General features: G+C 40.5%; 3 non-coding genes across 3 annotated transcripts; all 3 read left to right on the top strand.

Annotated features, from left to right (window-relative positions):
• Window positions 1-6,128: 6,128 nt before the first annotated feature.
• trnaq-uug (transfer RNA glutamine (anticodon UUG)) lies at window positions 6,129-6,200 on the top strand. The gene has a single exon. It is a non-coding gene; the product is annotated as a tRNA-Gln (tRNA).
• A 1,292-nt stretch (window positions 6,201-7,492) lies between these two features.
• On the top strand, window positions 7,493-7,564 carry trnaq-uug (transfer RNA glutamine (anticodon UUG)). The gene has a single exon. It is a non-coding gene; the product is annotated as a tRNA-Gln (tRNA).
• A 393-nt stretch (window positions 7,565-7,957) lies between these two features.
• Window positions 7,958-8,029, top strand: trnae-cuc (transfer RNA glutamic acid (anticodon CUC)). The gene has a single exon. It is a non-coding gene; the product is annotated as a tRNA-Glu (tRNA).
• Window positions 8,030-25,304: the final 17,275 nt, after the last annotated feature.

The raw sequence follows: 25,304 nt of genomic DNA, 5'->3' as shown, positions 1-25,304 counted from the left end.
GAGCGTTTCTATAAACTTAATTTAAACTTACATTTTACACCGTGCTTTTTTCCCTTATGAAGATGCTTGTATGCTTCACTCGCTCGCTTCTTATTGTTTCGCTCCCTTCTCAATTGTTTAATGAATTTTTTGTTCTTCGCTGTTTGCGGCTCATCCTTCATTTCTCCCTACTGCGTTCTTTTATCTCGCGAATATGTTATTGCAATCCGCAGCGGGAGCGTTTCTATAAACTTAATTTAAACTTACGTTTTACACCGTGCTTTGTTTCCCTTATGAAGATGCTTGTATGCTTTACTCGCTCGCTTCTTATTGTTTCGCTCCCTTCTCAATTGTTTAATGAATTTTTTGTTCTTTGCTGTTTGCGGCTCCTCGTTCATTTCATCCCTACTGCGTTCACAGTCTTTTCACGTGATTACGTGGGAGGCGTGATGACGTGACACTCAACTCCTCCTCCTCCCATGGCCATCGAGCCGCCGTCCATTACAGTATATTGTGAAAAAAGAGGTTCCAGTTATGACCATTACACGTTGAATTTCGAAATGAAACCTGCCTAACTTTTGTAAGTAAGCTGTAAGGAATCAGCCTGCCAAATTTCAGCTTTCCACCTACACGGGAAGTTGCAGAATTAGTGATGAGTCAGTCAGTCAGTCAGTCAGTCAGTGAGTCAGTGAGGGCTTTGCCTTTTGTTAATTAGTATAGATTAATTAAGTGGATGGGACTGGTGAGCTTTTTTAAGCTGAAAGACCTGTTCTCAACTAAATCTTTGTAATGTTCTAATATTTTAATCTGTACTTTAATGTTACCCTTTCTGGCACATGAGGTTTATCATGTAACCGCAACTGTTCAGTTTTTCAAATCAAATTATTGAGTTTACAACTTGTAATAAGCATGTGTGTTGTTAAAAATTACCTAGGGGAGGAAGAGGTTGGTCTGTGAGGGTTCAAGCTGGCAGTGAGGTCCGAAGGAGGAATGGCTAGGAAAGGAGTGCAGAAATTGGTGAAGTTTTAATTGGGCATCTGTTCAGGTGATCTGCAGAAGAGAGAGAAGAAAGGTTAGTGCACTTCGTCAATCACTGCCATCGTTTTTTGCCCTCAGTTAAGCCCTTAGCCAGCCTCCCAAGTGCATGTGTGTGACACGGCCCTCCCCCCTCAGCCCAGACCCATTGGGTCGGGCGTTCCACAACCGAGAGGATGTGAACGCGGAAGAGGGTATTGACGTTGGTCTGAAGTAGGCCTCTGCAATAAACGATGGTGAAGCGATATGACTGCAGATCCAAAAACCACGTCATGACTCGCAGGTTTGTTTCTTTGTGTAGGGCCATCCTCTGGAGGGCAGCATGGTACGTGACTAGAGTGAACTCGCATCCCAGAAGGTAGCACACTCAGGGCATGAGCTACAAAAGCGACAGACCTCCTCATTGATAGTGGGTCAGTAAAAGCTCTCTAAAATTATTTGAGTGGAGGTGGATACATACTATCTCACAGACTTCCCACCGGAAGATTCATGGGATTGACAGCAGGGACCGAACTTTCGCCTTGTGCTCAACTATCCGATAGAGGAGATCATTGTTGATTACAAAGTGCGGCTACTGTGGCATAGAATGTTGCGTGCGTTGGCTGCTTACGGGGATGACTGCATTAATAGCATTCTTTAGGGAGTCGTCATTCCACTGCTTCCATTTAAAGTGTCGGCACAGTGGTAGTGCTGCTGCTTTGCAGTAAGGAGACTGTGGAAGATTGTGGGTTTGCTTCCCGGTTCCTCTCTGTGTGGATAGCGCTTTGAGTACTGAGAAAAGTGCTATATAAATGTAATGAATTATTATTATTATTAAAGGAGCCCAACATTGGCCTAAATTGAAAATATAAAGTTGTCAAGGGATCTGGGCTGTCTTCATGGGGGCATGGTTTTGGGTCGTGATGTCAACTCCTTACTTGTTGAGGATGTCTGTGGTGTGTCGGACACCACGTCACACTGGACTGCCACATCAGCCCTGAGCGCCAGAAGTAAACACCTTTTTTTATGTCCATAGTAAGGCCTACCGTGGTAGCCGGAGTAACTGTCTTTGTTGTCACTTTCACTTTTTGACCAGTCTCGACCCAGTATCACATTGTAAGTGCATGCAGCAAGAAGATTATTTGTGCCAATGTAATTTGTGAAATTTATTTCACATATCCATGCAATTCAGCTGAGAGAGAGAGAGAGATAGCCAAGGAGATTGTCAAATGACAGCTGTAAGTCATGTTAGGGATATAGGCATAAAACCATGTGAAGGACACAAGCAGGTTGTTTTTGGAAGTGCTGATGTCTGCTTCACCAATATGGTTACAGGCAGAAAACATGTGAAGGACACAAGTGGGTTGTTTTGGGAAGTGCTGATATCTGCTTAACCAATTTCGTTACAGAACCCAGTGTTTATGAAGGTATTAATAACCAGCCAGTTCTGACATGAATTCTATGAATAAGTAATTATGTGAGTGTTTATAATGACGAAGATCCAGCATGATGTCAGAAGTGTCACTATGCCTATGACATTCTCCCACTTACTGTGATGTCCTAATGCTTCTCTCCAGCCTAAATATGTATGTATACTGTTTCTGGGAATTGTTACCTGTTTAAGTAAGTTAAATACATATATCTCTTTTGTACCATATTTCTTTTTTTTGTAATTATTTTCTGCCGGGTACAAAAAGGTACTTGGGTTCTAGTCAGTTCTGCATCAAGAAACATATTCCAGGGAGAAAGAGCGCTCTCTGCTGGAGACAGGAGGCCCAGGAATGACAGCCATTGGTAGGTTTTGGAGGCTATCTCCGATGCTGAATACACAGGTGGTTGTATTGTACTCCCTTGTCTCCGCGTAAATACAGGTTATATTGGTCATTTCCTTCAGCCATTGTCATGATAACACGAGTCGCGAACAATTGAAATGTTACTGCTAGATTAAAATAAAGTGGACGCCTTGTGCTCATTAACAATAGCCACTTCTGTATGGGAAAGAGACTGGGGGTTAACAAGTTCACAGTACCTTTCTCCAAGGGTCCATCCGCAGCCCATCGACTCACTCAGAAGGGGACAAGCCCTCATGATGTGTCCGGTCTCACCACACTTGAAACAGGGGGGAAGCACCAGACTGTTCTCCTTTGATCTAGAGGCAGGTTCAGAGGTGTGTCTGTTGTGGTCTGAATGGGTGGCTCATTCCTGTCAAGCTTGACGCACCGAACACTAGATCCTCTAAGTCTGGGACACTGCCCTATGCCGCTTGATGACCTCAATGAGGGCATCCATGTTTTTATACGGATGCCACCGGACTGGCTGGGCAGGGAACTCAGGTAAGTCATTGATTTGAGTGTTGCAGGCGAGCTGTTCAACATTTTTCTGGGGGTCATTTATTTTGGGTTTCTATCAATGCCTGGTCTTGCCCCAGATCTTGAACGCCTGCATGCATGTCAACTTCTCTGGGTTGAAGCATCATTTGTGCCACTGCCTCGCCTTCTGGTCTGGGGAAACACCAAACGTCTTGAGGACCTCAGCCCTGAGCTTGTCATAGTCAGTGGTGTCTTCCTCTGAGAGGTCGTAATACGCCTGTTGCACCTCACCCTTCAGGAATGGCACCAGGATGTTGCCCCAATTGGACTGTGGCCATCTGTTGTGATTTGCTGTCCTTTCAAAATTGATAATGAAAGTCTCGATGCCTAGCTATGAAATTCAACATTCAAAAAAGTTCATAAGGAAATTACATTTCAGGCAACAGAGAATTTCCAACAAAAATAATGTAAAGAACAGTATATTTAAAAGGGCAAACAAGACAAAAAATAAAGTTGTGAGCAAATATAAGGATGATTCTGGTGTCTACACTGCTTAAGTTTTTGCAGTTTAACTGTCCCATGGTTCTGACTGAACTATTGCCCTCATGGTTATCAAGTTTTAAAGTTTAATTGTTTCATTTATTTCAAGAAATCTTTATTCAACACTATAATGACCTACAAATATGTGGTGAAAGTGATGTGAAGTGGTGTATTATTTAAACTTTTTTTTAAAACAAATACAAGTCAAGTCAAGTTGGGGAGCATGCACTGGTACAGTGCGTTGCCATACCCACTACATGACGAATCAACTCGAATCCTGGTTGGCAACCCCCCAGACAGACATCCCGTCTAGTTCCACCCTCCGGAAATGACCCTCTATCTGCCACAGCCAGGTGTTACAAGGGTGACCTCTTGGCCTGGTCCAGCCACTCGGGTCCCCAACAATGAGGATCTTACGAGCTGGATCACCTTCCGGGAAATGCGCCACATTGCTGTAGTGCCATAACTGACGCTCCCTCACAATGCAAGTAATGTGCCTCATTCGGGACTCCATGAGCAACCGCTCATTCAACACAAAGTCAAACCAATGGTACCCAAGGATTCTCCAAAGAGACACAGTACCAAAGGAGTCCAGTCTTCGTCTCAGGTCACTGGATAGCGTCCACGTCTTGCAACCATATAGCAAGACAGGAAGCACCAGGACTCTAAAGACTTGGACCTTTGTCCTTTTGCATAGATATCAGGAGCGCCACACACCCCTTTCCAGTGACCTCATGTCCCCCCCATGGTCTCCCAATCCATCTACTGACTTCATAGGAAGAGTCACCAGAGACATGAATGTCACTGCCAAGGTAAATAAACCTCTCGACAAGGTTGACACTCTCTCCGCAGACAGACACACTGCTGATGGCTGTGCCCAAGAGGTCATTAAAGGCCTGGATCTTGGTTTTTATCCAGGACACTTGCAAGCCCACACACTCAGACATCTCGCTCAGTCTCTCGAGCACCCCAATCAGAGCCTCCATTGACTCAGCGAAGATCAAAGTATTGTCAGCAAAGTCAAGATCCATGAATCTTTCTTCACCAACAGATGCCCCACAACCGCTGGACCCCACGGCCTTGCCCAACACCCAGTCCATACAAGCATTGAACAGAGTAGGAGCAAGAACACACCCCTGATGAACCCCAGAATCAACTGGAAAAAATGCAGAGGTTCTGCCTCCACTCTGCACAGCACTCACAGTACCGGTGTATAAGCTGGCCATGATATCCAGCAACCTCGAGGGGATCCCACAAACACCTCAGGATGTCCCACAGGGCAGCTCGATCAACTGAGTCGAACGCTTTATGAAAATCGACAAAGGCTGCAAAGAAACTGCAGATATTCGCGTTTGCACTCCATGAGAACCGTCAGTGCCAGGATGTGGTCGATGATAGATTTCTTAGGCGTAAAAACAGACTGTTCCAGTTGCTGGTAGGTGAGCAAGTGATCACGGATCCTATTGAGGATGATCCTAGCAAGGACCTTACCCGGCACCGAGAGCAATGTTATCCCCCTGTAGTTGCCGCAAACCAGGCAATCACCCTTCCCTTTCCAGATAGGGACAACAAGTCCCATTTTCCAAGTCAGTTGGGATGATGCCAGTCTCCCAAATGGAAGCAAAGATTGCTTGCAATGCCAGGAGGACAAGCTTACCACCAGCCTAGAGAAGTTCACCCCAGATACCACAGATCCCTGCAGCCTTTCCTCCCCTCAGCTGATTCACAACCTGTGAAATCTCAAATACAAAGATACAGTGTATATATATATATATATATATATATATATATATATATATATATATATATATATATATATATAATAGTATATATTTATTTATTCGTCATTGACTCTTTAGGAACTTTGTAGGCTTGCTCTTGGAAGCTCTGCCCAGTGTTCAATCCATGTGACCTTTCAAATTAGTATATGAAGCGGCAACAGGAGGCACTACAACGTGAGTCCCTAAGGCATCCCAGCATCCCCCTAGGGTAGTGATCTCATGTTCTGGTTCCATGGTGTAATGGTTAGCACTCTGAATCCAGCGATCGGAGTTCAAATCTCGGTAGAACCTTCTTGCTTCGTGATGTGTTTTGAATAGACACTGCATCACCTACATATCCTTAACAAGATTGCCACACAAACTACCCCCCCGCTGCAGCCTGGGTTCGATTCCCGGTCAGGGAAAAATGGTGTTTTGCGTTTCCTTCTCAACTCTCCCGCGTCTGCTCACCAGAACCGATTTCGTTCACTTCTAGGCTCCGTACCTAGAGTGAGTGCCGTGTCTTGGTTCCATGGTGTAATGGTTAGCACTCTGGACTTTGAATCCAGCGATCTGAGTTCAAATCTCAGTGGAACCTTCTTGCTGTGTGGTCCCAATTGGTTTGGTGAACAGAGACCTTTGCCCTCCATTGCAACATTGGTCGTCTGTCCCCCAGCAAAGCCCTAACTCCACTGGAGTAAAATGCCAGCGTGTGGCCTCACGTTCTCGTATGGTAAGCTGCATGGGGAAATGTGGCTGTGACTATGCAGTGCAGGTCTCCCTGTTCTTTTTCAAATGGGTGTTAGCAGGTTCGGGGTGTCCCATGGACAGAGAGAGAGGGAGATTGAGAGAGGAAACGAGCAGCTCAGCGATTGAAGAGAAGAGACTGTGGTGAGGGTAGAAGCGAAAAAAAAGAATGGGTGGTCCACCGAAGAAAGGGGGACCTAGGACATGGCCAAGGGGAAGGTTTTGGAAGGTGAGCCAGCATCTCCTCCCTGGTGGTCTAGTGGTTAGGATTTGGCCCTTTCACCGCCATGGCCCGCGTTCAATTCCCGGTCAGGGAATGGTGTCTTGTCTTTCTTGTCATTTAATCACCAGCCTGAAAATCTCATTGATTCCTCAGTTGTTGCTTTTGTGGAGAAAGTGCATTACTTTACCTCATGTCTGCGTATATATATATATATATATATATATATATATATATGTATGTATGTATGTATGTACTGTATGTATATGTATATGTACTGTATATGTATATTTATGTATCTATGTATCTATGTATATATGTATGTATGTATGTATGTGTATATATATATATATATATATATATATATATATATATATATATATATATATATATATATATATATATATTCCTCATTGACTCTTTAGGAACTTTGTAGGCTTGCTCTTGGAAGCTCTGCCCAGTGTTCAATCCATGTGACCTTTCAAATTAGTATATGAGGCAGCAACAGGAGGCACTACAACGTGAGTCCCTAAGGCATTCCAGCATCCCCCTAGGGTGGTCATCTCATTTTCTGGTTCCATGGTGTAATGGTTAGCACTCTGGACTCTGAATCCAGTGATCCGAATTCAAATCTTGGATGGAACCCCCTCTTCTACATGATGTGTTTTGAATAGACACTGCATCACCTACATATCCTTAACAAGATTGCCACACAAACTCATCCCCCTAATGTAAAAGGAGCCTCCAGTTGATCCACGTCCCTAGTGGTTAGGATTTGGCGCTCTCACCCCCACGGCCCGGGTTCGATTCCCGGTCAGGGAAAAAGGGTGTTATTCGTTTGCTTCTCAACTCTCCCGCATCTGCTCACCAGAACCAATTTCGTTCACTTCAAGGTTCCGTACCTAGAACGAGTGCTGTGTCTTGGTTCCATGGTGTAATGGTTAGCACTCTGGACTTTGAATCCAGCAATCCGAGTTCAAATCTCGGTGGAACCTTCTTGCTCTGTGGTCCCAATTGGTTTGGTAAACAGAGACCTTCGCCCTCCACGGCAACATTGGCCTTCTGTCCCCCAGCAAAGCCCTGACTCCACTAGAGTAAAATGCCAGAGTGTGGCCTGGTGTTCTCGTATGGTAAGCTGCATGGGGAAATTTGGCTGTGACTAGGCAGTGCAGGTCTTCTTATTCTTTTTCAAATGAGTGTTAGCAGGTTCGGGGTGTCCCATGGACAGAGAGAGAGGAAGATTGAGAGAGAGAACGAGCAGCTCGGCGATTGAAGAGAAGAGACTGGGTGAGGGTAGAAGCGATAAAAAAGAATGGGTGGTCCACAGAAGAAAGGGGGACCTAGGACATGGCCAAGGGGAAGGTTTTGGAAGGTCAGGCAGCATCTCCTCCCTGGTGGTCTAGTGGTTAGGATTTGGCGCTCTCACCGCCACGGCCCAGGTTCAATTCCTGGCCAGGGAATGGTGTCTTCTCTTTGTTGTCATTTAATCACCAGCCTGAAAATCTCATTGATTCCTCAGTTGTTGCTTTTGTGGAGAAAGTACATTACTTTACCTCATGTGTGCATATATATATATATATATAAATGTATGTGTATATGTATATGTATAGGTATGTGCTGTATGTATATGTATATGTACTGTATGTGTATATTTATGTATCTATGTATCTATGTATATATGTATGTATGTATGTGTATATATACAGTATTAAATGAAACAATAATTGAATTTATTTTCTATATGTTGTGGAATGTGGTTACTTGATTAACTTTCATACTAAGAACTGAACTTCCATATATGTTCTGTGCCGGTTCTGCCTCTGAATGCATTGTAAATGAATTGAGGTAAAATATCACCTCTACCTACATCTGATCACCTAAATGACATGAGAACTGGATCTTGTATAACTAAGCAGACAAGTTTGGTTTTGTCATCTGTTACTGTCCATTGCCGTCATTAGTACTGGTAAGTAAATCATGCTAACTGCTTCTATCCTATTTAGGGAACTACAAAAATTAAGGTTTAAGCAGATTGTGCAGATTGAAATACTGATTATAACAACTTATTTACATGGTTTTCTATGATTATTATTCCCAAGTAATCCTTATGTTTTAATGAAGATGTTAGCTGACACAACCAACGATAAATCAAGATGGTTAGGTATAGTTTCTTATCAGTTTTGTACGAACAACTTTATCGATTTTTCCAAAAGTTACAGATTCGTCAGTCAGCCTTCACATCTGTTATTACGGGATCACAATGCATCAATAATTCCTTAAACAAAGCATCTTGATCTTTCAAATTAATGACATAATACGAAATTCTACTGTAGTTTTCAAAACAAAATCCTACTGGACTACAAGAGGATATTAACTGAATTAGTGTGCCTGCATCAACATTTTATATTTTCTTTCTCCTGAAGCTTTCTTTGATAACAATGAATAATGGATCTGGTGCTACTGTTGATCTCTGAGAAATGCAGCCACCCCCATGAAACTTAAATTCACTAAAAGTCCATAACCTCTCAATGGGGAATACAAATCACTTTTCTACTTATTAATTATTTTCTCAGTTCTTTTTTTTGTTATGCTGAATACCACAAAGTCAGATAAGCATGCACTCTACATTTTACCATTTAGATACTAGTAGGTAATAATACAATACAGTAATCCCTCCTCCATCGCGGGGGTTGCGTTCCAGAGCCACCCGCGAAGTAGGAAAATCCGCGAAGTAGAAACCATACGTTTATATGGTTATTTTTAGAATGTCATGCTTGGGTCACAGATTTGCGCAGAAACACAGGAGGTTGTAGAGAGACAGGAACGTTATTCAAACACTGCAAACAAACATTTGTCTCTTTTTCAAAAGTTTAAACTGTGCTCCATGACAAGACAGAGATGACAGTTCTGTCTCACAATTAAAAGAATGCAAACATATCTTCCTTTTCAAAGGAGTGCAAAGCAAGCAGTCAAAAAAAAAATCAATACGGCTTTTAAGTATGCGAAGCACCGCCGGTACAAAGCTGTTGAAGGCGGCAGCTCACACCCCCTCTGTCAGGAGCAGGAAGAGAGAGAGAGAGAGAGAGAGAGATAGCGAGAGACAGATAAAAAAAATCAATACGTGCCCTTTGAGCTTTTAAGTATGCGAAGCTCCGTGCAGCCTGTCCTTCAGGAAGCAGCTGCACACAGCCCCCCTGCTCACACCCCCCTACGTCAGCGCAAGAGAGAGAGAGAGAGAGAGAGAGAAAGTTAGCTGGATAGCTTTTCAGCCATCTGCCAATAGCGTCCCTTGTATGAAATCAACTGGGCAAACCAACTGAGGAAGCATGTACCAGAAATTAAAAGACCTATTGTCCACAGAAACCCGCGAAGCAGCGAAAAATCCGCGATATATATTTAAATATGCTTACATATAAAATCCGCGATGGAGTGAAGCCGCGAAAGGCGAAGCGCGATATAGCGAGGGATCACTGTACTCTGTACTTGGCTAAACAAATAATGTGAAAATCCCTGTACTTGTAACTCAGTTAATGGTAATGCTTTTTTTTACTAGAAGACCTTTTGATCAATGTATTTCATATGAAGAAAACAAAGACATGTTATACTAGACAAATATCTGTGTCAGGCTGAAAATAAGGATTACTTACACTCTTGAATAAAAAAACATTAACATCTTCAGACATATTTAATCCATCTAATGTGAAATACCTATTAAAATAATCTATCAGTTATCCTAGAGTAAGTATGCATAATTTGAAGTTGTTCACTGTTCTACATTCTTTCTGTTCCATTCCTTTATCACAACAGAAAAAGTAATTAGAAGGACATTTTTGAGTGCTTCATCTTTTTCACATCTTGCTAGTATTCCAATCCATAAATTTTCTAAACTAATTATCTAACCTTTTCCACCCAAACAGCATAAAAGAGTTGATTATTATGGTAGCAAAGCTATCTCATAGATTGGTTCAATGCCTGGCTGGTGTTCTTTTTGTGCAAGACTTGATTATTTATGCATGTTTTCCTCTAGAGATTCTGTCTTACACCAAAATTAAGAAAAAAATAATACGTATTTGTATAAGTGCAGCAGATGTATTATGAATCTATTCAGTTCTGCACCCTGTGAACAGCTAGAATGTATAGACGGACAATTTGAACCAAGCATTAATTGGTGTTGTAATTAGGTCTTCTTTCCTCTAAACCTGGTTCTAGGTCCAGGGTATGGACTGATGAGTGATGGATTACAGTATTGTTATTTAAATGAAAGATATGCTTAATGGTTATTCATGGAGTCCACTTTACTACAAAGTTCTTTAAACAAATATTTATTCATTCATCCTCCCAAAATTTCTGTACCTGTTTTTTTCTGGTCAGGTACTTCTAGCTCAGAATAATTTCCGTTTAATCAACCAGGGTGATACCAGGGACAAATACACAGAAGACAAGGCATGGCCCTTGGACCATAAATTAAACCTGGGGAGAACATTACACATTCATACACTATGTTGTCATCCCCTGTTTTTTCTGGTTTATTTATGTAGGGACACAGTAGCTGCACTGGACTGTTCCTTGGTTTCCAGTTAATCATGCCCATATGTGACCAAGTCATATAAGTACAGGCTACATGCCAACAGTTCCTTAGCCCAATGCCTAGTAAAAATTCCCTTATGGCTGCATGCTTCTTTTAGTAATTTCTTCTAAACTATGATTGTGAGTTGATGCTTGTCTTTCATAACTCTATGAGGGACTTGGTCTGCTTCACAATAGAAACACATTGTTTATGTTCTAGTTACATTCCTGAAGCATTTCACCTTTGGCTAATATAGTAGACCCCCATGAAGTTGTGGTTCAGAGTTTGCAGACTCAGTCGTTCGCAGATTTTTCCTTAGACCCTAACTAATAATTGTTAGCAGAAACCGCAAATATCCTCCGCAATTTTTTATGGCTTTTTCGTGGCAATACTGTACTGTAGAGGGAACAGGAAGCAACCGCTGAGGGAAATGCGGTTTGGGGTGCTGAAAGTAGCCAATCCGAGAGCGTTATTCATTTCTCCTTGCTGCTGATTGACTGCTGCCCTGTGACGCATCTCCAGCTGAGTGTCCTCATGTTTTCTATTTTGTTATTCTTAAACGCACAAGATACCGCCGAAACACCCTGCACCTTCTAAGGCTTCTGGCATTGAGCCTAAGTGCCAGAAGTAAGTTTAAAACACTCCAGGAGAAGGTTGAACTAGAGGATGTGCTCCGGGAACTAAAAAGTTATGCTGCAGTAGTGCGCCATTATGGCATCAATGATTTCTCTCCAATACCTTGTGGATGCAATGGATGTGGACGAGAATTTTACATTAAAGGGTTATTGGCATAACTTTACAATCGCAATGTGCCTGTCAGTCATCCAAGCTGCTCTTAAAGAGATGAAAAAGGAAACCCTCAACGCCTGCTGGAAGAAGTGTGGCCAGAGTGTGTCCATGACAACAAGGGCTTATCACCCGCAAAAATTCAGCACGAGGCTGTCGACAAGGCCACGACACTGGCAAAGATACTTGGTGGCGAAGGTTTTGACGACATCACTCAAGATGAGGTCAACAACCTTATCGATGCCCACTCTGAACCCCTGACGGACGAGGATTTGTTGGAGTTAACAAAGTCTGCCAGCGAAGGGGAGGAGGAAGAGACAGATCCAGTGCAAGAGGAGGAAGAGCTGGGCCTGACATTGGAACGTCTGTCCCAGATTATTCGGACATCGAAGGAGTCACAAGGGATAATTGAAGCATGGGATCCTTATATGGTTGGGGCTCTCAAAGTTAATAATGGCATCAATGCTGCCATTCAGACATATAAAACGCTACTCGCCACCATGAAGAAACAACAACAGCAACTTCCCATCACAATGTTCTTCATACCTATGAAGAAAAGCCAGCACGAAACCCCACCAGAAGAAGACCATCCAAAAATAGAATGAAGAAAATGAAGAAGAGGCACCAGCCGAGGAGTTGTAAATCCTCTGCATCTTACTGCACAGCTACTTCATCATCATCATCAATATCATTCATCATTGGTGAGTACCCGTACATTTCACTGTATTTTAATTAAGTTAAAATTATAACATATTTACTCTACTTATAACAAAGAAAACAGCAGCGCATACCAAAGAAAACACGCTTGCATGAATTACAGTACATATAGCGGTAACATCGGTATTTTACATTCTAGCACCGCGGGTGACATAGCAGTATAGTACTGTACAGGATATGGGTTTACCTTTACATTCTTTTCTTTAGGTAATGTATTAAGCTGAGTTTGCAATGAAATTAAAGTGCTTTGGGGGCATATTTAGGGTTTAAACTATAAAAATAGGCATTTAAAAGGCATTTTTTTAACCGCATCCAAAAGTTGCGGTTATTCACAATTCGTGGATGCTCTAGTAATGTAACCCCCATGAATTTTGGGGGTGTACTGTAATATGATTTCTGATATGTTAACATATTCATCATAAATACTACTGCATAGCTTTAGTTTGCATAAACAATGAAATGAGCAACAATTATAAAGAGGTGAAGAAGTTATGATAAAAAAATGAGTTATATTTTTGTCGCTATATTGAATTTTATCTAATATTCCAGATATGGGGAAAGAAAAAATACAGATTGATAATATTTTAAAGTAATTTTAGGCACTGATTAAAATTATAAATTATGTCAATAGCAAGACTTGCCTATTGTAAGAGGACTCATAATTGTATAGTACTGTTTTATCTTAACTGGAAAAAAATAAAATAGTGTAAACTTGCAATTTACTGTTTAAGACTGTTGCATTTCATGCATTTAAAAAGCAATGTTTACTTAATCTGGAGTTATTCATTTGTCTGTTTTACAGTTAATTCTTTTCTCTTCCATAATGTTATTATGCATTCATTGCAAGTACTGGCAATAATACTCATTGACACTAATGCTATGGAGTTTCCAGCTAGATCTTTGCTGATCCCTGACAATGTGAAATCCTCATTGTGAATGGTATTTTTCTATATCAACTGTATTCTGATTGCATTTGTTAAATCTGACAGATGTTTTGAATAACCAGTTAAAGCTTTACTAAACCATAAAGAGCCCTCTGTAATTTACCAGAGCTGAGGATAATACTACCTTAGCTTTGTCAGTTTTTCTAGCAGAATAAAATGAGGATTACATTGTCACTACGGACTGCTTCACCAAGACCAATCATGAACATTTAAAGAAAAGAAAAAAATTAGGTACTTAATAAGAGGGTATTTTACAACATTGGCTGTACCTATCTACAAGAACACTGGGCTACTCCTAATGAATGCTAGAGCATGACTTAAAGGTTTCTCATGTAAAATGCTACTCCTATTCAGCAATGTTTTTAAATACACTTTACGAATTATTCATGTAAGATTCATTGGAAAAACAGAAAACGGTAAAATTGCCAAATAATTTATTAATTCAGTTTATACAGAACTAGAAGCAACATCTGATGTTGCATGGGTAAGTAATTTTAATCTCTGGTTCTTTTGTCTGCCAGTCTAGCTTCAGTCAGTTTTGGAGATTCACTTGCTCTGGGTCACCAGCTGCCATTCAAACTGTGGTAAAATAAATAAATAAATAAACTGTAGTAAAAATAAATAACCCCAAGGTTAAAATTTTGTGTCAGAACATAGTCTACAGTTTTCCTCTGATGAAATGAGGGTGGTATACAAATTTTGTCAGAAATTGATCCAACAGTGTATACCGGACACACACATATATATTTTGATCTTTATACATTAGATTAGCCTTGTCCAACATACCATTAGTGTTATTTTAAAACACTTGCACACACCTACATAAAACTTACCTACAAAGTTCACTTCAGCTATTGAGTCAAATCTGATTGTTTCTTCAGTGCTCTGCCAAAACTGTGACTAAACCATGCAAGAAAGATGCTAAGCAATGCAGTAAGTTGTAGTAATAGGAACTGAGAACAATGTACCAGGAAATGAGAAACACAAGTTATTTAAGGTGTGCAATAATGCCAGAACATTTCTGGCCAATAGCAGATGGCATATGGTTCCAAATGGGGACTTGGCTTTTCAACAGGGAAGCCTATTAGGAATCTCCAGTTGGTTAGGAGCTGGCACATAGTCTTACTTAAGGTAGGTAACTAATGTTCTTCCACGGAGATATTGTCCTTTAAATGAAACTGAAGGCTCAGAGGTGCAAGGTGACAAGGAGATATGAATGGAATTACTATTGAGATTTAAGGGTTTAAAGATCAGAAATGAGAACCATTACTCCCCTAAACATGACATTTGCTTAATTACTTTAATTACAAATTACTCAAGCAAACTAATCAATAAAATATTCAAAAGTAGTCAAAAAGCAAAAAAGACAATGCACATGAGATGGAAAAGGCCAATCAATCATAACAATCAAAATATCGAAAATAAAAGCCAGCTAACCTCAAAATAAATGCTGAAAAAATTTGAGAAGATATGAAATGGGGGCGACATACATACAGAATAATTTAATGTTTAGCTAATAAGGAAAACACAAAAATCTTGGTTGTTGGCAAAAATGAAAATAGTAAATGCTGCACATTAATCATACTACTCAACCGCACTTTGCCATTTAAGGGACCTTGCAAAAGTTCAACCTCTTATAACTTTGCAAGATTCTAAAAAAATAATTCACACTTTTTTATCAATTAGATTACTGAAATGCACTCATAACATGACTACCTAAGAAAGACATTAATTGGTTGTGATTAATTCAGAATGCAGTAGAAACAATCTTAACCAGAAAATCTGAACACATCTCACCAGTTTTAGCATTACTACATTGATTACCCAAGTCCTTTAGAACTGACCTAAAAATACAGCTGATAGTATATAAAGCTTTAAATAGTCTTGCTACTTTTTAAAGTTTGGAGTGCCTATCCCCCTACATTTCAAGTAGTAAAATTTGATCTTCTAAAAGTGACTTGCTTTTGATTTTTTTATGCAAGAGGGCCATTAATTTGTCTTTTTTGTAGCTAATTTTAGTTCTATTCCTATATATACAGAGAATTATGATATTCTTCATGGATTTGCAATCATAATTAATTTCTACACTTCTCCACTTTTGTTTCCAGTTGTGCAGTGGTATTGCTTTGCCATCATCTCACGAGAGTACTGTGCAGGCCTGTGCTGCTCAAATGAAAGTGGATATCCCAACTCTCGATGAGACTCACTGCATCAAATCCTCTAAGACAAAGCTGAAATAACAATAAGGAATGACTTAAGTATAGTTATGTTGGGTAGAATTTCCACTGGGGGCTGGGTGGTCTTTTGGCCTTGGAACCCCTGCAGATTTTGTTTTTCTCACCATATTCTTGCTTCTGGTGTTTTTTTTGTTTTTTCTGTCCACCCTGGCCATCTGACCTTATCCTTCTTTTCATCTTTACAGATTTAAAACAATACTATATATAAAGACTCTGCTTTCTATTAATTATGCATCTATTTTATGTGTGTATCAATTTATTTTATGTAGGCTATTTATTCATTATTGTTGATATCTAATTTTCATTGTTTTTTCTCTTTTTTGTAACTATTTCTTTGACATTGTATAAAAGCACTTTCAGCTACATCCTGTTTATGAACATGTGCTATAGGAATAAATAAATAAATTGTTCAACCTTTAGCCTGGGGCCAGTATAGCCTACAGATGGTAGGCTGTTTGCGGGACAGTTACAGAGTTGGTAGCACTCACCCCAACAATCCTAGACATGACATAAAGAGGAAGGGTAGAACAGCAAACTAAATTAACACAATTAAAAGACAACTAAATTATTAAAAAAAGAGAAGAAAAAATCTCAAAGAAAAACAAATGTTAAAGAAAATAAAATACACAAAGTCAGAATTAAATAAACAGAAATAACAAAAAAATGGATAAGGAAAAAACAAGAAACTAAGACCAGAGATATAGTTGTACCAAAGCAATAAAAATTATAAACAAATGTTTCTTTAGCAAAGGTAGGGCAGTTCCCGGTCCAAGAGACAATTTATTGCTTGTGGTGGACTGAACTTTGAGTCTAGAATCAGGAGAAAGGCCAGTAAGAGATGGGAAGTCAGAGCTTAATACTATATTTTAAGTTACCCCAACAGAAGGAAAAGGCCTCGGAATGTCTTGAGCTTTTCCTTTGTGTATATCTTTCCCTTGTATATACTAGAAAAATCAATGCACCATATGTCAAATCTCCCTGAAATCTCAAAGACCTTCAGGCTAGATTAATTGTCAGATTATAAGGACTTGGTCGTGACTATCAAGAACTTTTATGTGAGTTCACATGCAAAACTTTTAGGGAGAGTGGCAGACATTGTGCACAAGTATTCAGTAAGATCACTTAAGAAGAAGTGTCAGACTAAACAGAGGTCAGCACACCTGTAATCTTAAACAAAGACGCAACTAGAAATTAAACTATACTAAATTGCACTAAGACTAGAATCTGTTTGTGAAGTCTTCTCTTTATATTTTGACATGACATTAACAAGTCTTATTGCATGTACAACACATGGCTACCAACCACATATCATCATGGCATTAAGATACACAAAACAGATGCTATAGACCCAAAATGATGATAATGTCCATGAAACCACATTACAAGGATTATGTCAAGGTTACAGAATATATACTTTCTGACAGTCATCTCAATATTTTATAATAATTTGTGATGCTTATGAGAATTTGTACAGGCCCTGGAGGTGATGGATACATTGTGAGGACCCTCAGTGGTAGGGCTTTATGGCTGCAGCTGGTTGATGTTTAGTTACCATGCCAACAGAGGAAGAAAGTGATTTTTACAGAATTCCAGGAGGCATTTTTTTAGGACTTTTGCAAAAGCAGAGAAGGAGGATCAAATAAAAAAGTACCCATCTTGGCCCAAGTACTGGTGCTATTGGAAAAGTGCCTCAATCAGGACTAGATGTTCCTTCCATCCTCTACTATAAAAATAATAAACAGGTTCAGATAGGAAGGATGAAAATTTAATTGTATAGGAAGGTTTTAGAAAGTCATTTCAATTGGCTTCTTTGGTTGTAACCTTTTTAATATTTAGTCTGTAGAGACTTAAAGCAGAATAGCTCATATAAGGTACATTTATGTTTGCAACATTTTGTGTACAGGTGGCAATCTAAGGAATTTTTAAATTGTCTGTTTTATATCAGTTTGGGTAAAGATCAAATATAATCAAATAAAATGACAGAACTTGTGTTCATACAAACATAAATGTTGCATAAATATTTAGTTGTCCTTCCTAAAATGTTTGAATGTTTGAGAAGGATTCTGAAATATATTATAATACAGTAAATATTTAAAAATGCAGATAAATGTATTCAATTCTGTTATCCTCTAATATGATTAAAAATTTAGTTTGGCATGTAAAGGTTGAACATAAAGATTGTTTTTATTAAAGCAGAGCTTCTACTCAGTGTTACAAAAAAAAAAACCACACAGATGAATAAAGCTTACAAATAATTAGAATATTTTAAAAGCAAAACAGAAAAGACAACACGATAGTCCACTCCTTTATAATCATATTTATTTGAGAAGGGGAATTGTATTGAGTATATCATTGAAATTTAATTTTATTTCCATTGATTTTCCCAGAGTGAACTGTTCTTTTCTTACACTAGTATCCAGCTTAAATGAGAAGTACAGCAAAATCCTTCATTCTGTAACATATTTTGTTTTCATGAAAACATTAATGTTTCCCTAAGCTGCTCATTGTGTTTCCTGACTTTTCTGGCATTGTTACTTTAAGAGCAATGACCCTGAAAATTAGTGTCCATGTGCTAATATGTTTTGCATTTTTATCTGATATTTAATTGTTAATATGCTGTTATCAATGATGGCTCCATGGCAGGCAGCCAAAGTACTATATTCTATTTGAATTGGATATGCAGTTTATGGACAGAGGGTCTAGAGACAAGACAAGAATATTAAAATGCTGAAAGGAAGTGAAGCAAACACCAGTCCCCTATAAGTGGAAATATTCTTAGGTATTTTAGCAAGACATTAGAAAGTTGAGATTTGTGGATAGTTTTCAAAGCATACAGTTAATTCTCATTTGTTTGATTTAACTGGGTTTTATTATATTTTTTTAAATAAAAGGAATTTAAAAATATCTTTACTTCTCAGATATTGGAAAAATACCCAGATATTAAAACACATGGTGATTATATGTCTGAATCAGTCTGCCTAAAAAATGTATTTAATTATGGGAAAGTTTAGAAAGGGGGAACTATTCAGGCATATAACAGATGACTCCCATATTTGGCTAGACTTCAGGTAGAACGCGGTGTCTAAAAACATTTGAAGAATATAGTCTGGTACCTCTGGAAAACAAGACTATGCTTGAAGAAGCCAAGTATTTTGTACTTAGCAATACAGAGCTTGAGGAAAGGTTCAAAATGTGATACCCGATGTACCTGCAGCTTGGCACTGCCTGCTTCACAAAGCATCAATTGCCTCCATGGCAAGGGGGTAAAAGAAAGCTCACTTGTCAAAAGTAGTAACACTTTATGGGAGAAAAGAAAGTGCATTTATAAGGTGCAAACAGTACATATTCCTAAATTTTGCAAATATTTCAATAAATAAATAATTCATCAAAATTGGGCCATAAAAATCAAATGAATGTCCAAAGGTATTTAATTAAACACATAATCCAATAAATTGATTAAAATCATCAAAATGAAAAGGAGAAAAATAACACACGTTCTTGCTTTCTCTTTCTACGTCCTTGTCAAGACCCATGGTCACTCCATGGACGCAGCCCACCACATTCCTCTAATCGGCCACCTCAGCTAGAACATGTGGACCTGGAGCTGCCAATTATGTTGGTTTCCACAACTCCCAGAGCACAAAGCCATCTCCTGGATGCCACTGTGTCAGGACCCTATCATTTCACCTGTTCTCATAGCCTCTATAACCCTTTCAATAGCTGCACCTTGTCAGCTGCCGAGAATAGATCTGCCTTCTCAGAGTTCCTCTGGCTCTCCATCCTATAATGCCCAATTCATTCTTCTTTGATTACCTCTCCCAAACTAGTGATCGTCTTTTCTCTCCTAGCTTTGTCCTTCCTTTTCTTTATGGGTTTTCCCTATCTTAATGTCCTAACAACGCTCCCTTTTATTCTCTAATAATGCTCAGCTGGTGCCAGCTAATTAATGTGAACAAAGCCCGTTGATAATCACCACATTAGGCAGATGCACATTTCCTTGAACAATTTGTGCCACAGCACAAGTTAAAAGGTTGCTCTACAACACGGTATGCCGCTACTACAAAAACATTTAAAAGGAATTAACAATTAAAACCCATAACAACCCATATTCATCTCAGGACACAAAATTGTTCCACTTAACACAAAACTAAGAACTAAGAATTAGTGACAGATACTGCACAAAAACTGTTGATTAAATTCAGTCAGCTTTATGGTATTCAGCTACAGTTTCTATCTTCAGCTTTTCCAGTTTCTTCAAAGGTCTTTATGACAGCTTGAACCAAATCTTGAAATTCAGCTCTCTGCTGAATAATAGACTTCAATGTGTTAGATAATGTCCCTAAAACTCATCTTAGACTAATGAGGAGTCTCCAATTCTATAAAGTCATTACAGATTTCTTTCTGTGGACTGGAGTGCACAGCTTGGCATGGCAGTTTGTTGACATTCAAAACTATTAAATTAAAAGTGGGTGTACTTATTTTTACATGTTTGTAAATAATAATAGCAGAAGTCCTAATACAAAGAAAATGTCAGTGATGTGCAGAAATGTCTGGCAAGCAACAGGTACCGCATGTGACATATAAAATCAATACATCTGAAGTTTTGAAAATGAATTTATCACATCTATACTATTAAATAAAATGTGGTAGAGAACAGTGTGGACAGGCTTTTAATATACAAGGGGTGGTAGCCTCTTTTAGAAAAACATTTGAAAACAGGGATGGATTTGTACACATATTCACACACACTGAAAATCAGGATCAGAATGAAGAAGTCCAAGAGTTTTAGAAACAATTGTTCAATATGTTTCCATGTAAAAAAATACTGTTTATGAGGGTAACAAATTAATTAAAACAAATATTAAGTCTTAGAACAAATTGCTGAGAGGCAGCTGAAAACTAGACAATGCTACCAGCTTCTCAGCAGCTGTGTTTTATGATAAGCTAATGTTTACAGGTTCTCTGTCTGTATTAATTTTGTTTTTATACATAGGCCTTTCTCTATAATGCTTCAATCCTAAAAAGAGTTTGGATGACCAATAAATTTCACAGTCTTACCATTTAACTAATCATATTCACTTATAGCCTCTGACACTTTTGCTATTTTATTTTCTCCAAAGATCACATAGTTAAGAATCTTGTCCTCACTTAACTTATTAAATATACGTTTGAATGCCTCAACAATTTTTTTTGTTCTTGTTTTAAAATGAGAGGCCTGTTTTTTATCTTTAGCTAAAGCTATTTGTGCTGTGGAATTCAACAGAGCAAGTTTTCAATTAACTTCCATTAAGAAGCACGAAGCCATGATCTACTTCTGCACCACTACACATTCCTTATCAACTTCTCTCTTCATATTATTCTTGTTATTTCTCATTAAAGAGTAGCCCTTAACCTAGCAACTCTATTAAATTTTTAAAAAAGAAATGGTTGTTTTCTTTTGCTTCTTCTGGGAATTTGAGTGAAGAAGCACACACATTAAAAACCTATTAAGATAACACACTCTTACCTATTCAGAATTGGGCTTTGTTTCAAAAAGTACTCAAAACACGTCCTGATTGGTCCTGTTTAATTGAATGGAATTTTAATACAGCACATTCTTTTAAATATATTAAAACACCCTAGAGTCAAAATGTACATACAGTGTAGATTAACAGAAGGAGTAGATATGAAATACAATTTATTCCCCTTCCTATTTATACCAAACATTTGCTCCCAACATTGTGCTCGCCCTTATTACTCAATGTGACTCTTTCAACATTTTGGCCCTCTTCCTCATAGCACAACTGGAGACAGGAGACACTAGCATCTTAAATAACTGAGGTAAAGATGATCTTCAGTAGCCCAGTCAGCATTGCTATTATTTCTATGGATGATTCTGTCACCACACCATAACACCCTTGCATGTTAAACATTGTTACCTGTCTTTGATAGAAGACATCCCCACACTCGACAGCACTGAAACCATTATCTGGTTTGTTGTAATGCTCGCTGTGCTTTTATGCTATTGCTTCTGACACGTATCATTTGAAATCTAGACCATAGATACTGTTCTTATCTTTGAGGAGATACAGCCTCCATAGAAACTATTACAGTAATCTAAATATGAACAGCAAAGGGCAGGTTGCTGTTGGGATTATGGAGAGTGCCATGGCATGATGTTGTATGTAGCTCATCATTTCTTATATATACTGTCACACACGTGCACATGGGAGGCAGCTAAAGGGCTTGAGTAGGGACAGTTCCGAGACATACCGGGATGTGGCAGAGTGCACTGACTCTTTCTCCCTTGCCTGCAGATTCCACCTGGTCATCTTGACGTCACTTCCGGGACCGAGCCAATGGAAGGAGACCTTGCCGGCTCCGGCCCCTGTGATGTCACGTCCGGGCTCGCACCAATAGCAGAAGACCTACATGAACCCGACCACTTTGACTTCACTTCCTGTCTTCCCCTTTAAAAGCCTCCACCTTTTCCCTATTCCCTCAGTTCTGTTTGGACTCAGTTTTTTTTTTTTTTTGTTCTTTATTTCGTCTTATACGATTTCTCGTATTAGAAATTTGTTAGTTTTCGCATACCCCTTGGGGTTAGAGCGCAGGGTCAGCCATTGTACAGCGCCCCTGGAGCAATTACAGGTTAAGGGTCTTGCTCAAGGGCCCAGCAGAGAAGGAACTCTTTTGGCAGTAACGGGGATTCGAACTGGCAACCTTCTGGATACCAGTGCAGATCCTTAGCCTCAGAGCCACCACTCTGCCCCAAAGCTGTATTATTTTGAAAAGACAACTTTGCAGCCAGGAAACCAAATTATACGGGTGGCTGCTCCAAACCTTTATATGACTCTGTCTCAAGTTTGTGACATTGGCATAGTTGGCAGGATGGAGAAGTCTCAGAAGAGAAGGGGACAGGACCCGCAATGCACCCAGGTGGGAGCGTATCTTGGACGTAAGGAGGAATGCGGGTGGAGGGCGAGGAGGGGTTAATGTGTTCTGGCTAATCCGTTGGCGGTCCCACATACTGGCGTGGTGATCGTCAACAAACACAAGACCACAACCTTATTCGATTCCGGTAGCAACATTACCATTGTTGCCTGCCGGTTTGTGCTACTGCAACAGTGGTTAAAATTTAAGACCGGTATAACCTGTGTCCACGGAGAAATCCGCTGGTACAGGTCCACCGCTTGTGTCATCAGTTATGAGGGATCGGTACAAAAACTAACCATGGCCGTCCTTCCAAATCCCCCACACCCGGTCATACTAGGGCAGGACTGGTCTAATATTAAAAGCGGTGAGACACATACCACTCCTGGGGTTAACTTGGGCCTAGTTATGGACGGGGATGAGCCGTCTCAAGCTGCCTCCACGGCGTGTAATCAGCCAGCAGAGAGAGACGAAGCGGCCGCCCTGAGTGACGTGGTGACTGCCGGACTGTCGCGTACCGACACATCATCCACCAGCGCCGCGGCAGAACAGGAGGCAACCACGCCCTTTGAGGTCAATGCCGACCCTCTCTTCCTTTTGCGGTTTCAATTTAGAGAGATGCCGGCTTCATTTAAAAGAGAGCAGTGGAGTGACGATTCCCTGAAGTTTGCCAAAAATGCAGTGGTCCTAGTCAACGGCCAGCGCACTAACCAGTCGATGCCACAAGGTCCTCACTTTTTTTTGTTTGAAAATGACCTTCTTTATCGAGTAGCTGAGCATGTCGGGCAGGAGAGACGGATACTGCTAATCCCATGGACCTTCTGGCGGCAGGTCTGTGAGTTAGCACACGCCCACCTCCTAGGTGGCCATTTGGGCACTGAGAAAACCCTGGAGCGGATCAAGCTCCGCTTCCACTGGCCAGGAATCAATGAGGAGGTTCGTCGCTTTTGCACTTCCTGCCCGGAGTGTCAATTGCGACAAATTCCTCTCATTCCTATCCCCCTGATTGATATTCCCTTCCACAGAATTGGGGTCGATTTAGTTAGACCCCTAGAGCCCTCAGCCCGAGGACACAAGTACATTTTTTTTCTTGTGGATTACGCTACCAAATACCCTGAAGCTGTTCCGTTGCGCTCAGCCACTTCCAAAGCCATCGCACAGGAATTACTAGGGGTCTTTGCGCATGTGGGCATCCCCAAGTAAGTCTTGATGGACCAGGGAACACCTTTTACCTCGGAGACATTCAGGGAGACTGCCAAGTTACTGAAAATAAAGCATTTAAAGAACGCAGTATATAACCCTCAAACTGACGGTTTGCTAGAGAGGTTCAACCAAACTCTCAAACAAATGCTGCGTGAGGTGGTCTGCTAGGATGGAAGGAACTGGGATCAGCTCCTCCCCCTCATCCTTTTTGCCTATCGGGAAGTCCCTCAAGCCTCCACAGGGTTCTCCCCTTTTGAATTACTGTCTGGGCGACAACCCCGGGGCATATTAGATATCTTAAAGGAAGGGTGGGAAAAAGAGGCTCTTCCCTCTACTAATATATTGGAATATATCGCGCAATTACGCAATAGATTTGGTAAGATTCGGCCCCTCCTTAAAAGACACATGGAGGAGACTCAAGCAGCACAGGTCCGTTATTACAACCGCGGCACATCTCTCAGGGAGTTCCACCCGGGATTTCGTGTCATGGTCCTAGTGCCTACCTCCCACTCTAAGTTGCTTGCCCATTGGCAAGGCCCCTACGAAGTTAAGGAGAGGAAGGAACTCGTTGACTATTTGGTGAGTCAACCCAATCATCGGCAGAGGGAGCGGGTTTATCATGTAAACCTGCTGAAACCATGGAAGGACAGGGATCCCGATCCCTCCTCCGGTCAGCCCCGCTCACTCTTTGCTCACACGGCTAGCCTTAACTTCGGTGCGGATTTAAGTCCCAGACAACAATGGGAGCTGGAAGCAGTTATCCTGTCTGTCCTGGAGGTAGTGAGTGAAAACCCCGGACGGACCTCTTCTCTTATAGAGAACGTCCGTATCGGCTTCCTGAGGCAAAAAGGGCTGAAGTGGAACTTGAGATCAAACACATGCTGGAACTAGGTGTAATTGAGGAAAGTCATAGCCCCTGGTCCAGACCCATTGTGTTAGTCGCTAAGCCTGACGGGAGTTGGAGGTTTTGCAATGACTTCCGTTGGCTTAATCACGTCTCCCAATTCGATGCTTATCCAATGCCACGAGTGGATGACCTCCTCGAGAGGCTTGGACAGGCTCAATATTTGACCACGCTGGATATGAAAAAGGGGTACTGGCGGGTTCCTTTAATGGACTCCACGAAGGTTAAGACCGTGTTTAGCACCCCTAGCGGATACTGGCAGTATCGTGTCCTTCCATTTAGGTTACACGGGGCTCCCCCTACCTTCCAGCGTCTGGTGGACAAAATGCTCAGGCCTCATAACTCATACAGTGCTGCCTACCTGGATGACGTGGTCATCTATTCCAGCACGTGGAAGGAACACCTACAGCAGGTAAAAGCCGGTATTGCGGACACTTGGTGAGGCCGGGCTTTGGATTAATCCCA

The sequence above is a fragment of the Erpetoichthys calabaricus genome, chromosome 3, assembly GCF_900747795.2.
Source record: "Erpetoichthys calabaricus chromosome 3, fErpCal1.3, whole genome shotgun sequence".
NCBI lineage: Eukaryota > Metazoa > Chordata > Cladistia > Polypteriformes > Polypteridae > Erpetoichthys > Erpetoichthys calabaricus.
Note: the sequence above shows the minus strand (reverse complement) of the source record. Positions and strands in the feature narration are given on the sequence as shown.